This window comes from Lepisma saccharinum, chromosome 16 (assembly GCF_977018435.1).
Source record: "Lepisma saccharinum chromosome 16, izLepSacc3.1, whole genome shotgun sequence".
Lineage (NCBI taxonomy): Eukaryota > Metazoa > Arthropoda > Insecta > Zygentoma > Lepismatidae > Lepisma > Lepisma saccharinum.
Window position 1 is genome coordinate 41,071,719 of NC_139244.1, and position 15,586 is coordinate 41,087,304.

The 15,586-nt window shown below is 38.8% G+C and overlaps 1 protein-coding gene across 3 annotated transcripts in view; it reads left to right on the forward strand.

Annotated features, from left to right (window-relative positions):
• Positions 1-5,476: 5,476 nt before the first annotated feature.
• The window catches only part of Sara (Smad anchor for receptor activation), a 76,548-nt gene continuing 66,438 nt past the window's right edge, over positions 5,477-15,586 (forward strand). For 2 of the 3 annotated variants that reach the window (XM_083138030.1, XM_083138035.1), the window contains exon 1: positions 5,489-5,868. The gene's annotated coding sequence lies outside the window, so the exon portion shown is untranslated. Of the gene's footprint in view, positions 5,869-15,586 lie in introns of all 3 variants that reach the window. The other variant, XM_083138032.1, reaches the window with a different exon arrangement.

The window sequence follows — 15,586 nt, forward strand, 5'->3', positions numbered from 1 at the left end:
GTTCCGTTGAAGACATATGACGGAGTCGAGAGCAACCCATCTTTATCTTCGCCATCTCACCCTGTTCGCATCATAAACTTGGAATTGATTGATTGAGTCTGTGTTTTAAGTTCACTTTATGCACAGTAAGGCTAATTGGGACTGGGCCTGCAGTTTAAAGTGGGATCCGAACCACTATTGCCTCAACCGGGTATCGAACCCGGGACCCCTTGATTGCAAGGAGTTAAACTTGGAAGGCGAGGAGAAGGAATAGGAGGGGGTACAGCTGACAACAAAGAAGACGTAAAAAACGTATTGCATTATAACAATGAGCTGCCTTCACTTAGTATAAGAAAGAAAGGATGCATTTGTCGACCAGTTTCGAGTTATTTTGAGAGAAAGGGGGTGGGGGAGAAGGACAAAGAAACTTTGTTTAAAAAGACAGAACCTCGAAGTTTTGCAGTGAACGGTAGAAAATTGCAAAGATATATTATTTATTTTTCTTCATTCTTGTTTATGAGAGCGGGATAACAGGTTGCAAATAGCATAAGGTGATTCGAACGCAGCTAACCGTCTGAGGAAAAATCCGGTGGGAATCGAATCTACGACAGACCTGTGATTTAACTACAGATGTGGTCGCTTAGAGCACCGTAGGTTCGATTCCCACCATTGACAAAAGAAGTTACACCTGAAGACTAGAGAAGAGGTGCTCTCTAAAAAATGTAGTATTAGAATAAATATAGTTTAAAGCACCTAACAAAGTATTACGTCCAATTAACATTGCATGCTAAGATAAAAAATGCTTGATTCTTCAGCATCGGTAGAGAAATACATATAAGTTAGGACTAAGCACCATGCAAATTTGTAAATTTTTATTCCGTATTGTGACCTGTATATTATATAGAATGTAAATAACTTTTAAAAAATATTATCCAATCTATGCATTTGCTGTGCAGTGATGATGCCGCGCCGCTAAAGATGTGCAAAATTTGTGTCGACTAATCTCCCTTAAATTCGATGCCAAAAAATGGAAATCTCTCTTAAATTCATGGCTGAAAGTTGGTCAGCCTAATATTATCTAATGTTATCTGCACTCTTAGCATTGCAGTCGCAAATTCTAACCGGAATGCTACGTGAGAAGCTTCCGTGTAAAATGCTGTATTCTATAAAAATACTGCAAGATTTTTGGAAGCATCTAGCTGCGATGCCAGAGCTTCAGGCTTCGAACCCTGGTCAAGGCATGGATGTGTTTGTCCGGTTCATCCATTTCATCCATTCACCGTTATCGTCGCGATTAGACCACGAGGCAGAAAAGGGACGTAACATAAATACAATAGGAGTGGATTGAAGTAGCTAGATAAACAATAGGCTACTTTCGATATAAATAAGTCAAATCAAATTGTGGAGCATGGTATAATATTTTCTGAACGTTTTGGTTTCTTTGCAGAATATTGTAGTCTGTGATTGTGTGCAAGGCAGACCAACGGCTGTTGGCCATTTCTTTCACTTTAAATACTCTTTTATAGCGTGTGAAGGAAGTTGGTTATTCGCATTTTTCAAGTTGCGAGAATTTCTGCTGCTCATTTTACAATAGGTGTCTTTCACAGGCTGTTGCATTGTGACTTCGAGCAGCCATTATTGAAGCCAGTTGTTGTAAGCATACGGAATTCAAGCGGGTGTAACATCTAACGAACGGTACGTGGTGGATATTTCTTTGCAAACGACAAATGAAATTGGCCGCAACTGACATCACATGAAACCCACCTATATCGTAATAATAAAAAAATCATATCACAGTTCTTCTCTTTACTCGCAAGTCAAGCCTGTAGCTGTTCAGGGTCTCAGCCCCCCTGGAACTGCCATCAGCCCCCCTGGAACTGCCATCAGCCCCCCCCCCCTCCCCGGCACTGCCGTCAGCCCCCTTGACATTAGGCAAACCTATTTTGTGTAATTTGTTTGCAGTGAAGAGTGAAAATGTAGACAACAGATATTATTTTGCTCACAACTTTGGTGAAGGATAAATTCACAGCACATGAACAACAGCTAATACATTTGTTCGGAGAAGTCTAAGAAGCGGCAAGTATTTAGAAGATTCTCTTCTCTAGACTCTAGAAAGTTGTTACACAGGGGAGCTTCTTTACCTGTACCTTCGTTCTCCCTGTTTCAATCTGTGACTTTAAAGTTATCGTGTAAATTTCCTCCGCATCTGCTCAAAGGTCAACAAAAGTTCCGAAGTTTTCGGAACGAAGGGGAGTTTCATTGCTTCGGCCAGGGGTGGAATGTACTGTAGGCAATGTGATTGAGTATAGTGCATTTTTTTCATGTGTGACATAAATATCTGTTTCATCAACAGTAGTATAGTGTATGCAGTAAGGGATTATTTCAGTAGTAGACAGCACTTCAAAAATCGATGTTTTAAAAGATATAGAAAAAGTGTAGTATTTGTATAAATAATAATAATCCAAGGCTCGACAGCCCTCGAAAGGGCCTGGGTCTATCTCCCGGCTGCCAGTCTCACTCCCACAATCCTACCTAGAAGTGTGTCTCACTCCCACAATCCTACCTAGAGGTGTGGAGTAGGGATGGCTAGATCCGGATCCTGGCGGATCCGAAATCCGGATCCAGAACTTTCGGATCTGGATCCGGTACTTTTGGATCCGGATCCGGAATTTTCGGATCCGGATCCGTTTTGCCATCCAACATGCGCTTCTTTGGAAAGTAAGAATGTGCTTATAACATATTGTTACCTGCTAATATACATATATATATATATACATACATACACACACACACACACACACATATATATATATATATAATGCGCGATTTGTAATTAATTAATACACTTACAAGGGAGGTCTAAGTTTCCCCCTCCGAATTTCCATGAAACTTGGCAGGTGTATAGAGGCCCTCCCCCTCAAATGTCAAGATGAGGAGAAATTGAAGTGGGGATCTGACCCCGAAACCACGTAAATATGGCATAGGAAGAAACAGGGGGCATAGGGCCTCTCTAATCACCTGTCAAATTTCATGGGAATCGGAGGGGGACACGGGGGTCAGATTATCCCCACGTCAATTTGTCCTCATCTTTACATTTGAGGCGGGTTTTGCCCCCTAAAACAGTTTTTTAGCCGAAACAAAAAAAAAACGTATTTCTTCCTTTGGGCCCCTCTATACACCTGCCACGTTTCATGGAAATCGGAGGGGAACACAGGGGTCAGATCCCCACTTCAATTTGTCCTCATCTTGACATTTGAGGGGAGGTTGCCCCCTAGAACAGATTTTTAGCCGAAACAAAAAAACACGTATTTCTTCATTTGGCCCCGTTTATACACACACCTGCCAAGTTTCATGGATATCGGAGGGGGACACAGGAGTCAGATCCTCACTTCAATTTGTCCTCATCTTGACATTTGAGGGGAGGTTGCCCCCTAGAACAGATTTTTAGCTGGAAAAAAAAAATACGTATTTCTTCCTTTGGGCATCACTATACGCCTGCCAAGTTTCATGGAAATCGGAGGGGAACACTTAGATAACCTCCCTTGTTAGTCTTACACTTTGTAATTATATAACGCTGCATATATTATAATGTTTTATTTTAATTTGTAAAACTGTAACTGTAGAACAATTGTATAATTTTTGTATAACATTTCTGTCTTGTTATATGTGTTAAAGATTTCATCCTGGAATGGAATGTCTCACATTTATGTGTGTTTTCATTTCCAATACATTCGAATGAATACATATTCGTTTCAATGGCATTTACAAAATCATCTCTGACATTTTATGTTAAACAAGTAAGATTATTTTTGTGCACGAGTGTGTTAGCCGATGCGTAGCAAAGTATTTTAGGAACAACACTTGAAAAAAATTCTTGTAGGACTAACTAATGAAAAATTTCTTTGTAATCGAAGATCATAATACCTTTTAAGATGTGGTAATATTATAATTGGATTGAGATACGAAACTCTCGGATCCGGTTCCGGATCCAGATCCGATACTTTCGGACCCGGATCCGGATCCGAAATTTTCGGATCCGGAACTCTCGGATCCGGGTCCGAAACTTTCAGACCCGGCGGATCCGCTTGGCCATCCCTAGTGTGGAGTTCTTCAACCGGTAATGTGGTGACGTGTGGTTAGCACGTCGAACCCCCAGCCGTTGTAGTAGATTTCTGAGACCATGTTACGCTACTCGCTCAGATCCCCAAATTCCCGGAGACTGAAGATATTTCTAAATTATTTATAAATCATTAACTCCACCCCCCACACAAAATTTCTTTGTAATCTTGAATTTTATTTTAATCTGTTCTATTGTATGGGATTTTATTCCTTTTGTATTTTAGTGTACTCTCTTTTTCAATTTCTTTGTAATCTTGAATTTTATTTTAATTTTAATCTGTACTTTTTGGGATTAGGTGGTAGACCAGCAACAGCTGAAACTCGCCCAGCAATAAAGTCAATTCAATTCATTTTACCTTCATTTAATACTCTTAAACTTTTGAAAATTGGACTTGGTTTACAAACCCCCCCCCCCCCCGATAATTCGTGAGCCCCTGGTGGAAATCAATTCTAGCTACGGGCCTGCCGCAAGTACCCATTGAGGCTGGGTGAAGTTCAGAGCCGCTTTAGGGACAATGGCGGAAAATTCCGACTTTTGATCACTCAACCCTTGAATCAAACACACGTCTTCCGCGTGACAGTGACTTCATACCGGCTGAACAACCACGGCTCGAAGACAAATAATAAGTTTCAAATAATGTTATGGGGACTCCGGGAAAACAGTAATAACGCTAAATAGGGATTAAGGTCGCACTCCAGTTTTTAGTTCAAAATACTTTGATTGTCAGTATAATACTGGCATCATTATAACTAGGGGCGGGATTTGAAGACGGATCAGGGAGAAGTTCTAATTTGGTTTCTATGTGATGGCGGACGGGGTTGAGATCGGGCGTCGTTTGAAGAGGAGAGGTTGTTTATTCTACTAAATTCTACACACACACACAAACACTATACCACTAAAACCACCAACGTTCCGAAACACGAGCCGGCCTCCCCGATGGCGCAGTGGTAGCGTCATCGCCTTGTAATGAAGGGCTCCCGGGTTCGATACCCGATGAAAGCACGTAGTGGTTCGGATCCCACTTTAAACTGTAGGTCCAGTCCCGATTAGCCTTACTGTGCATAAAGTGGACTTAAAACACCAAATCAAACCGAACCACGAGCCGTGCAAGGTGACCATTTGGAATTTCGAGATTCAAATTCAAATTCAAATTCTTTTTTTAAGTGGGCGTGGTTCAGCTTGAGGCTGTTCTGCCACCTTGTTGTTCAGGATCCCGAAAAGTCGGGAAATGATTTCCCGAAGTCGGAATGAACTTGATATTTTCCGATCCCGGCACCGTCTTTTCGGGATCCCGCACACCCCTTTGATATGAAATACAGAATATCGAATACGTGAAATATATCGACGCTGAAGAAATGTGACTCAAGAAGTCGAGCTCGAGAAGTCCGTCTTTTTATCTCGATGTCGAATTATCTATGCTTAATTTTTGGTGGAGGTGACGTTTGTGATTATTATAGTGAATTTGCGAGCAACAAAGTGAATACGCTAATTAAGATGTATGTATGTTAATTGCAGTGATTATTATTAAAGACATAAACGTCCAAGTACTTATCGATAACACTTCTTAGATCATTGAATATTATGTAAGATGCAATTGTGCACTCTGTTAGAAGCAGACCCATCAAGCACCGAAAAAGTGATTTAGAAATACTTGTTAGTCTGCAGAGACAGAATAAGGACTATATGCATGAAATATGCAGAAACTCTTGATTTTAAATAGATCTTACTAAGGCGTCTGTCATCAGTGAGTAGTAATAAATTGCCGACAGGTAAGTATAGCAATATATTTCCTTGGTTCGCTTGAAATTACTACGAACAGTATGTTATCGTAAATCTGAGTGTGAAAGGTTTTTTTTGTATTGTTTTAAAGCAGAATAGATAGAAACTGACAAATAAGAGAATAATACATAGTCTTCATACACTGCAATAACTTTGGTAAATTTCTCTTATCGGACAAACGGCTGAAATTTGCTAGTTCATTTAATTTGAATATTCGTACTTACGTATTTCATTGCTCCTCTAGGGAGATATTTCTATGAACTGTACCTGGATAGCGTTACCAAATCTCTATAAGGAAACGTAAGGGCCCAAGTTTCTTTTGTTTTATTGCGATTTCATCATGCTACGAATGCAATTTTTACATGGTTCTATTTCGATGTACGTCTGTTAACACATACTGCGGAGTTTTTGCGATTGCTTTCGTGGTTATGTTAGGCAGGTTAGGTTTGGTTCCCTTAGCATTAACATAAAGTCCGTTTACAATACCGGACCACTCTCCAATTTCTATGAAAGGTAACATTATAGTATAGGGGAGGGATTTCTTCAAATTTACAGGAGAAAGTACTTACGGAAATCATGTAGCATTGTGAGAGTGCGTGAATGTAGTCTTAATCCATTTTAATGCGAATACATGTTGTTTTCTGCGAAGATCTCTGTCCAACACGCTGTTTCAGCTGCCGACATTTGCTTTCTGCACAAGATCACAATGCTCCGTGTGTTAAGATGACGTAAACCCATAGTTAGTGTTTTTACTAGAACATGATGTGTCGAGTATTTTTAATTTTTTTTAACTATCCTTGCCTAACCTAACTTAACCTAACCTTACGGAAAATGGTTTTTGGTGCTAATGTCAATGGTTTTTGGGGCTAACGTGAATTTTTTGTGGGGCTAACGTCAATGGTTTGTGGGGCTAACGTCAATGGTTTGTGAGGCTAACATCAATGGTTTGCGACGTATCAGCATAATTTCAAATCCGGGCACGAAAGTAGGTATTTTCCAGTGAACGAGGTTGCAACACTGCATAAATCGACAAAACACTCGCACAACGTGCCCTGAACCAGTACGCTATCGCCTGCCATAATGTGCTACAGAATAGAAATAACAAGTTACAGTAAGTACTCGTAAATGTATGAAATAGACATTATCTTAGTTCTTAGTTAGAAATGCATGATTTCACCTTAGGAAATGTTCCGCATTCCAAAATAGTACGTTAGCAATGTAAAAAAGTGCGAAATATATGATTTATAGGTATCTCCCCCATACTATAATAGTACCCTATGAAATTTCGCCTACTCACTAATTGTGAAGTCCTAATCACGAATCTGCATGTTATAATTGGCGGTAGAGTATGGAAATCGAGAAAAAAATAAACAAATTATGTTTTCTTAACGTAACGTAACCCTACCATAAGAACAGCAGCTCCACGGAACACGCCATTTTCCCCGAATGGGTGTCACTTATCGCACATTTAGCACCATTGTGTTCTGATGTCACGGGAGAGAACTTTTTCATGTTAGGCAAGATAAGGTAACTCGTCTCTTAGCGAAAATATTAATTTTTCTTTGTATTTTTGCTAATGGAACCTAACCTAACAGGTCTAACATAACCTCGTAGGCATTCCTCGTCTGACATCAATATTCAAGGTAGCCAGATTGTTGTGCGTAAAGGAAGACCATTAATGAATTGCGAAAGAAAGATGGTTCTGAATTGCTGTGTATGGACAAACACCGTGGTAAATCGCAAGGTTATTTTACAAGTTTACACATAAATGTACAATTTTAACAAGTGACCGCCAAATATGAACTACAAATACGTCATCAGGACACCGAAATTAGTAAGTAGGCGAAATTTTATAGAAATTTGTGAGTGGTCCGGTATTGTAAACTCATACTGTCCCTAAATGCATTCTACTAAGGTTCTGATTTACTTCTACATTCATTCCCACGCTTCTACGACATTTACTGTCGCTTGTTGAATGAGAATATATTGTCCATGAGAAGTGCGCAAGGTAATTTTCAAGTAGTTTTTTTTTCAACATAAATAACTTTTTTCGAGTCCATACAGTGCTCATTATTTTAAGGAAGGTTAAAATTTTGTGTGACAATGATTTCCAAAATTCTACAATAATTAGTCTTTGTGCTAGGAGAAATCATAAAACAATTGGAACCGTTACCCGAGATAAGGTTAGGGCTGTTAGGTTAGGTAGCATTAGCATAAATACAATGACAAATTATTATTTAGGCTAAGAGTTCAAAACTTAGGTAGCCTAACCTAACAACGTTGGCTCCGTGATGTTGGAACACAAGGTTGCTTAAGTGTTGTGCAATAAGTGAGACCATCATGTGACATGGTACTGCCCTGGATTTTCTTAGGAAGGTGGGCGTGCATTTTTTGTGTGGTAAGTGCTATTAATGAAAATGTGTGATTCGTCTGCCAATTGACACATGTGCATTGGGTAAATATCCGATAAGGCCCGAACACCTCTCACTCTTTTATTTCGTTAATTTGAGTATTGATAGTTACCTATTCTGCATTGCAGAAGGTTCTTTAAGGTGAAGTTATGCCTTTTTCCATAAAATAATGTCAACTTTTCATATTACGAGTCATTATTTGCCTTCCTCCTTCTGCTTGGGTAACAGACAATATGGCGTGCACTCGTCTTGGATCATCGCGTGTAGTGCTTGTGTTTTGTCGATTTGGAGTGGGTATGCAGTGTTTCAACCTTCTTAACCAAAAAATACCTACTTTCGTGTTCATTATGTCATCACAAACCATTGACGGATAGCCCCAAAAAACCATTCACGATAGCCCCAAAAATTATTCATGATAGCCCCACGAACCATTGACGGATATCCTCAAAAACCATTCACAGTAGCCCCACGAACCATTTCCGGCAAGGTTAGGTTAGGTAATCATAGTTAAAAAAAAATATCATAAAAAAAGGCACGTTTGGAAACACTGGCGAGACCACGTGACTTTCGATGCTCGTGCCATCTACACATCTACAACCTCATAATGTTACAGAAAATGCAAGTTCCTTACGTAACAAGTGATTATTTCTTGTTCTGCAGCATTCTATAGTGAAGTTTTCAGTTTCCGTGAGAGAAAATACCTCCAAGAACTTCGACAATGCTACAGAAATTGATTTCAGTAAGTAGTTTCTCCTGTAAATCTGAAGAAATCCGTTTGGGCGATATCGGATATTTACCGTGCATTGTTTTAAGGTTAGTACTTTTTAAAATTATATATTTTTCTTTGCATTTAAAATAGTTGTTAGGTTAGGAGGGCTAGGTTTGGTCATAGTGATTTCACGTTGTTTTCTTACTACTTTAAAAAATTATGTATTCTCGTTCGTATTGGAAATGCTTGTTAGGTTAGGAGGGCCATATTTGGTACCAATAGTGATTTCACTTTTTTTTATGTCAGGAGTGTTAGTTTTGCTGCTGTTTAGGAATTTTTTACGGGAAAAATGAGTGATAGTAGTCCCTAATAGGAGTTTCTTGTGCTTACGCAGGTCATACTTTGGGATCAAATATCTCCGTTATTTGTGGTTTCCTAACACTGGAACCACTTTTATATTACGTAAAATGTTGAAATCTGTCGATTAAAAAAAATCTACGTAATTCTCGAGGGGGTTCAGTGGGTCGACGACCCCTAACACTTTTTTAAACTCCAAACACCAAACTACACATTTACTTTCACTATAATTTCCACTATTCTGTGATACTTCATATTTCTCCTTTGAAACTTTCGTGGGTCGCGTTACTAAAGTTATGTCGGTTGTCGTGCACGGTGCCAGAGGCCAGGTTTTTAAAATATGCTAAATTAATGGTCTGATGCCAAATCCTCAATTATTACGATTAGATCTTTTCTTTCAACAATTCAGATTGTATAAAACTATAAAAATTGAAATTCTATAAAATTATAAAAATGCAGTCTTCTGTGTTTTGCACGGAACGGCAGACCGGATTTTCATAAAAACTAGGTATGCCTGTAGTCACACATGTACTTAGACAGCAAGGAGCTTCAACAAACCCTCCCTAGCAGCTCGAAGATCTTACTAACACAGAAAACAAAATCGTGGTGTAAAAGAGGAAGGTTAGAAACTCAGCTAGAGGGAGGTAGGGTGTTGACAAAACAACAATTTGATAAATAACAACGTTAAAACCACATGCCTGGAACAAGAGACCGTGCATGACCAATGCAGGTTTAAACATTCAGAGCCATTATCTTTGTGTAAGCTAATTTTAAAATCCTAATTTGTCCCGTACATAATTGTGAACTTTTTAGCTTAACTGCACTAATTAATTTCTCCAAGCTTCAAACTTTCTTCCACAATAATTTCCAGTTTTCTGAAACACTTCCCGATATTTGTATAAAACATTAATAAATCGTTAAACGTTCAGAACCACTACCTGTCCTGCATGTGTCTGGGAGGGGGCTGAATACACATATGCATGCATGAATGGAGGGAGGAGGTGTGCAGGCTGTCACCCTGCATCAATTATAAACTTTCACTGAGTGTTAGTGAACATGCATGAAGACCAATAACTTTCCGTTGTAATTTGCACATTTTGTTGCTACGATTTCTCAGGAAACAACATTATTTTCTATCCTATATGTGTCCATCTACATGACAAAAATGCACGGTTACCATTGACATTTATTGTTTCTGTAGAAAAGCAACGAAATTCGGTATTGTGACATACAACTTGCAAATTATTGATTTAATTCAAATGTCCTATACTATAAGCAATATTATGTGTGTGTGCAGGAAAATTAATTACCTGAAAGAAAGGTGCAAGATCAGTAATTTAACCCTGACAGTGCCTCTGCTGAACTTTGTAATATTTCTATACTGTACTGCAATTTTTAGAATCTTTTCCAACTGAGAAATGAAAGGCCAGTAGCAGCCATGAAGCTACACCACAAACGCACCACAAGATTGCATACATACTTTTTTTAGCATTGAATTTAAGCTGCTAGGAGCAAGACCTTACTAAGAAAACTTGTCTGCTTTGATGCTGTGTGGTGATTTTATGTGTATTTATGTTTAACATAATTACAAGTAGTAAAAATTGCAGTAAAATATATTTAAATTGACAGAATGTCTTCAATTGTTTTCTTATGTTCATATTTTGCAAAAAGGCATCTCTTTAAAAGTACTTCAGGCAAAATCTCATAAATTTTTGAGAAAGAAAATTATCAGCTCTTCTGCTGTGAAGTGGATACTCCTATTTATACTTAATTAATCTACAGCCATTCTGTGACTAGCAGAAATCGATATCAGTCTTTGACTATGGCTTCTGCTCAGTTGCGGTGACAAAGGCCCTGCAGACCTTACCATTCAGGGATAAGGTAAGGGGGAGGGGGGGTTGTACCAATCACTAAGGCAGTTTTGCTCCGTAATGTAAAGTGCATACAGCATTTCTATGGAAATTAATATGAAGCTTTAATGATGCATAATAAAGAAGTCATTCATTAATCAAGAAGTTCCTATTTGGCGAGCGTCAGTTATTCAATTGAAGGGGTTAACGCAAGAAGGGCCTATCTCATTGTCTGGTGAAAAGTCTGATTCGTACTGAAACTGACACCATCTATATCATGTGCAAATTATAAGGTCAGAGGCAGTGATTAGGGAAGGTGTGGGAGGGCATTTGCTACTGCACTATCGCCTCTTTATGTTAAGCCTTGTCTACCAAGAGGAGGTGAACTGTCCTTGCCACCACTGTATAAAGTTGTGAAAGACAAATGTAGAATAGTCTCTGAATCATGTTTTCTGATTGCAAGAAGTGTCTTTACTGTTCTTATTATCCATTTAATGTGGTGTATACCCTTCTTGTGTTAACCCCACAATGTTTTGCAAAATAACCTACATAACTAGTACAATGTCTGTAGTTTTGCAAGAGTCTTGCTTTATAGCAAGGAAGATCTGAAATAAACCCCAAGGCCCATGTTTCAGTGAAGAATGAAAGATTTTTACTATGCCATTTCTATAGTATTCATGTGTGGCATATTCTTCCATGTTATCTAGTTTACTGCCGGTAAACTAACTATTTTTCACATATATAGAAATTCCCTGAAAATTTGAAGTTGCCAGACTCTCTCCTTTTTTAAATTTTTTTTTTTTACTTGTATGCCTGCATTCGTGTTTTATTTCTACGGAACATTCCCTGACATTCGCTACGAGACTCGGCAGCAAGCAGCCCGGCGTCAGCGCTTGTCTTTCCTGGGGAACGGAGTTCACGACAGTCACACGCTACCGTCTGTTTTTTTCGCTCTCTTTCCCTTTCTGTTGACGTTGCAGACTGACGCCATTATAATCCTCCCTCGGAAGTTGTGTTGTGTCGTGTCCGTGTGTTGAAGATTGTGGCTTAATATGGCACCACAAAAGTTTGCATTACAACAAAGAATTTAACTTGTCGAGTGTTACTTCGGAAAGAGGAATTGTGGAGAAGTGCAACGACGTTTTCCAACGAAATTTCCTGGTGTTCCCGTTCTACATAGGACCTTTATATTAAACCTCGTAAAGAAGATTAGAGTAACAGGGTCACTTCTGAATAAAAGTACCCACGTGTACTTACTGAGAAAAAACTCGATGAGATAGGACAAAGGTTAGAACAGTCTCCTCGGAAATCTATCTGCAGCCTCTCACAAGAAACGGGTGTTTCAAAAACCACATCATTTAGAGCTGCTAAAATTCTTAAATCTAAAAATAAAAATTAAAAAAAATCTAAAAAATAAAGTATACAAAGACAATCCGCACACCATCCGTGAGTTAAAAGAGAGTATTGTAGGAGAAATCGGGAGAATGACAGTAGACGAACTTGCACGTGTAAATGCCAATTTCCTTCAGAGGTGCCAGGAATGTGTTGCAGCAGAGGGACATCATTTTCAACACCTTCTGTAGTCAAGGTTAGTACACAATATAAAAACTGTAATTTTAGTAGCCAACTCTAGCAACTGTCGCGGACCCCGTTTACCGGGAAAGACAAGCGCTGACGCCAGGCTGCTTGCCACCGAGTCTCGTAGCGAATGTCAGGGAATGCTGTGTATTATACTTAATGAAGGGCCTTGGCTTATCTCCTGACTGCCAGTCTCCCTCCCACAATCCTATCTAGATGTGTGGAGATCATCAACCAGTAATGGCGTGATGTGGGGTCAGCACGTGGAATCCCCAGCCGTTATAGGAGATTTAACAGACCGGGTTACGCTACTCACTCATAGCTCCCCAATTTCCTCACGATGGTTGGTTGCCACCAGTCCTATACACAGGCTTAGAACCCAGGCAGACTCGAACCCATGCTGTCACGCAGTCTGAGTTCAAAGTACAGCACCTTAGACCACAGGGCCACGAAGGTCTATTATATAATTAATATATACAATAATAATAATGTGTTGTGGTAAACCAGGTCAGATTTTCATAATATGCCACTAGTATTCATCAGTATGTAGATAAAATGTAATCAAATTAATATTATTTAATTTAATTCAGTTTTTCTTCAATATCAGTGGTGGTGTTGAATTCTCATTAGATTTATTTATGTGTAAAGATGTAACATAGAGGAAATAATAAGAAAAGGTTATCGAAGTTGAAGTGCCTTATTCAGTTCTGCACAGGGCCAAAAACCCGTATCCCATTCACTTTCTGCTGTGCATGTTATCAACCTGTAGAAGAACAAGATAGCTCTCTGTAAAATTGAAATCAGAATAGGTATGCGACATTTTGGAAAATTGCTACATTTGATATTTGAAAAAAAATTTACAACACAACTATCTACCTGATTATTCATAGGTAGGCCATATATTTTGTTTATCATTGTTATCAACTGTAAGCTAGTGCAGTATTTTTACATACATTCAGAATAAAATTGAATTTTTCAGGAGTTTATAATGTTCAAATGAGGTGACAAATAGAGAAATGTTGTCAAGAAAAAAGAAGTGCTCCCTGTGCTTTGCACCATGCCATGAAGGCCTATAGGGAGTGGAGTTAAGAGCCCCACACTTTCTTGATCACAGCCAAAGGTAGGGCTGCACCATGCCCTTGGCCGCCTTTATCCCCAGAATTTACTCCAGGTACCCACTTTATACGATGCTGGATGGACACCGGAGTAGCTTGAACAGGTGGAAAGAATCCAGGTTCTCCCCTGCTGGGGATTGAACCTGGGTGTCTCGCATGGTAGTCAGATGCCCAGATGACTGACCTACCGTGGCTCTAAAATAATAATGTACTGTAAAATTGTGATATTGTCAAATTATAAAATCTTTTATAACATGTAACTGGTGCATGGATTAATAGCTAAAACCAAATAAATAAATATAAAATGAAATGAGAGGGGAGAGGACATTGAGAATGATTGCTCTACATATCAAGCTCCAGAACCTGTACAAGATTGGCTCATAATGCATGAAAATAATAGATAGAAAAATGTATCAAAAGTCAGTCCATGGCCATGGTTTTACCCCTGATCTTTCCTACCCTACTACAGTGGTTCATACTCTAAGCTCCTGCCACTGCAACTAAACAACCTGTATTTATAGCTTCTTACCCAAAAAAAGAATAGCAAAATCTGCTAACACTTCTGAGGCACAATGTGAAATGTAACACTCAAACAATTTGGAGAGATTTCTGTCACCCATTCTGTACGCAAGTAAAATAAATGAACTATAGAGTAGAGTGGGCAACTCTTGCAGACACCCAAGTCAGGAAGGCAAAAGTGAATTATTTGTCACTTTTCGGCTGGCCGAATTCATGCATAAACCTACCAGGTGAAATGTGGAAAAAAACAAAAAAACTCCATAAGAGGTAGACTGCAAGCATAGACATGCGACAAACCTGTCAAAAAATGGAGTCAGTCAAAATGGAAGCTTAAAAACATTCTTATTGAAGTGCAATCGTGACTTCAGATTTTGAAAATGCTCTATAGAATGTGCAGCAAGCAACAAATACATGAAATTCTGAAAAATCTATGCAACCATTGCTGATGTTGCCTCTCCTTAGTACTATGTCTAGCTATGAATTACATAGTGGACGTTCCATTAATTAAGGAAAGAACATGTTTGGCATTAGGGAGAGGAATTTAAGGTGTAGAAATGGCTTACATCGCACAAGTTCTAAATTATAGTTAAGATAATATATTTTGCATTAGAAAGAGAAATAAGTGCTGTAGAACATAGAGAATCAGGGTTCCCACATACCTGGAAGACCTGAGCATCTCAGGGAATTTGTAAAGAAAGAAGAGAGAAAGAATCAGGTTAAATTGATAACAAGTCCCAAGAACCGCCTTCTGATAACCCAGACTGTGCAACATTTCTCTTATAGCAACTATAGTTTGTCCTTTTTTTTCTTCCCCATTTGGACATTCCAAATGTAAATGGGACTTGCCTCCATGAATTGACTACCAGTTTGCTTTCAGATGAAAAATATCCAAACCTCTTATTGGTTGGAAGTTCATGTTATACATTGTGCCTTTCAGTATGGACATCAGAAATCAGAGTGGTATGTAAATGAGGTTCTCCATTATTTTTTTTAAAGATTATCCTGTTCTGTGTGCAGATTACAAAGAATTACTGGCAAGATTGATCTAGGTCGTGAGTTTTGTACATCTTGCTAGCTTGAAAATTAATTGATAAGTGAAATATCTAGGAATATTGTCGTATGGTTGTAAGAAACATTTTCATCAGAACAAACGCTTCCAGTAATTATAT